Below are 2,485 nucleotides of genomic sequence, written 5' to 3'. Positions count from 1 at the left end.
AAACAGTTGGGAGCCAATCCCTGTCCAGTTTTCAGCAGTTAAAATCAACAATATTTGCATATTCGTAGATTCTGACATTTTAACTAGGGGAAGTCATTTCAAGGATTTTAACAGGATAAGTAAACTTTTTTTGGGGGGGTAAAAACCATCAGACACAAACGATTATTCAAAGTAGAGTATTTTATAATACATCTTAAAACATGACTTTAGGGGGTCTTTAAGCGTATCCTCTCCACTCTTTTTCACCCCATGCATTCCTCAACTCACTTCCTGTATTCCTCCCAAACCTCTTGTAGCACTGTGCCTCCCATCTCGGCCCCCCGTCTCCACGCATGCTCCTTCTCTCTGATGTGTCCCATGCATGGCGTGGAAGCTCTAACCCCCTGGTCCTCACGGATCTGTGAGCACATCGTGAGGAATGTGTGTCCTTCCTGGCATTACAACGCTCTTTATCGACTAACAAGAGGAGTAGGAGGGGAAGAGGGGAGGAAGAGAGGAGGATGTGGAGATGCTAAGCGTGGAGAAAAAAAGAGGGCTCTTTGTGGGCCCGCTTATCTGACAGGATATGAAGCGACTCAATGGCTTTGGCATTTGGCAAAATAGCTTCCTTCAATGGGCATTCACTACGACAGGCATCCCCTGACATCAGGCTACGTATGTCTGGGCAGCCGCAGCCAATGCAAAGAGAATTGAGAGAGAGAGAGAGAGAGAGAGAGAGGGGTTCAGGAAGAGAGAAGACAGCCAGAGGGTGTTTTAGAAGTTCCGTATTTGGTTAATTGCCCCACGATAAGATGCAGCAATTTGCCGGTAGTTGTGATGATTATCAATGGGAGCAATTTAACAGATGTTCCTGCACTGTTGGAGCCCTTTGAACACACCATCATGGTCTGTCCAGCGCTCTCGAAGGGTGAGCGCGGCCCAAAGTCACCATTCTGGAGCTGTTCCATGGGTCAAGGAAGTCCTACTGTCTGTAAATAAAAAGCTATAGGGGTGATCCAAGTCCTAATAGATCATTTCATTCCAGTGCGTGATTCCTTCATGTGTCCCGAGAGGAAACATCAAACACACACACACACACACACACACACACACACACCCAGGAACTCCAGTTTCCCAGTATTATTTTTCCTTAATGGGATCTAAGGGGCATCTTCTTCCTGATGTGGTGTAATTGAAGCTGTTGTATTAAAGGGCTGTGTGTCTCTCTCCTGCTGCTGAGACACAAAGTCAAGTAATGCAAAGCCCCTCCCGCTTATTAAGGCAGGAAGTCCCCGTGGTGCGCTGCCTCTAATGAGAGAGGCCAATCTCATTTCAACTTTTCATTGAGACGCTGCCCCCGTGACCTGCCGAAGCTTCTTCAGCGCACGCTACCGCTGCTGAAGACCCGGTGCCTCAGCGGTCCGCCTCCGTCCCTACGGCCAAGAAGAAGAAGCCACGCTCCATCTCTCCGGATGCCCTTGTCTCGCTTCCTTCCTCTTCCTTTGCTCACCTTTTGACAGGAGTGCTAACGCAGCTTTTATACGCAGGCTCGTTCAAGAGTGCTAACGCAGCTTTTATACGCAGGCTCGTTCGCTGCCGCGCTCCCAGATCAAGTGAAGGAAAATGGGAAAATGAAAAGCGACCAATGACGGAGGGATCGTGTTACAAGTTCCCTCAACCTATTTTCCATGCATGATTACTTTTCTGGGGAATTCTCTAGTTAGTATAAATGCTTTATTGGACAGCGTAAAAAAAAAAAAAACCTGGGTCGAGTTGTAGACTAGCACATGCTTCCTCTGATACATGTGGAGTCGCAACCCGCTTCTTTTCACCTGACAGCGAGATGTTTCACCGGCAGGATGTAGCACGCGGGAGGATCACGCTGCCCCCCCCCCCCCCCCCCCTCAGTTCCCCTCCCCCAGAACAGGCGCCCTGACCGACCAGAGGAGGCGCTAGTGCAGCGACCAGGACTCATACCCCACCAACTCCCCACCCACAGACAGGGCCAATTATGTCTGCAGGAACGTCGGACCAGGCTGTACAAGTATCGCTGCCGGGAATTGTACCCGGGTCTCGGCGGTGGTGGTAGGTGAGTGCTTTTACCCCCAGACAGCGTCTAGTTGAGAGTGACAGGAGATGCAGAGTGGTTGCCACCTGATAAGCAGTGTTACCTTTTGAACTTCATGAGAAAGACAAACATCAGACACGTTAGCGTTGGGATCAGCGATATCATCTCAGTGAAACTAGTTGGTTCCGTCTCATGTGGCTGTAACATGATTTGTATCACAGGTAATCCTGGCGCTGTCACTTTAGCGGGGCTTTGATTTGCGGTGCTGTCAAGCCACACACAGCATTTCATTGATGCTATCTGCAGCTTATTGTAACGTGTGGCTCTTTTCTTTTGTAATCAACGTTGCACAAATATTTTCCATTCATTAAGAATTGACATTTTCACTCTGCCAACATTAGCCGATAAATCCAATTGTCCACGCCCCGCTCTCTCAGT

This window comes from Poromitra crassiceps (genome assembly GCF_964638095.1).
Source record: "Poromitra crassiceps genome assembly, chromosome: 14".
Classification (NCBI taxonomy): domain Eukaryota; kingdom Metazoa; phylum Chordata; class Actinopteri; order Beryciformes; family Melamphaidae; genus Poromitra; species Poromitra crassiceps.
The sequence above is the reverse complement of the archived record's forward strand: the minus strand, read 5'-3'. Positions refer to the sequence as shown.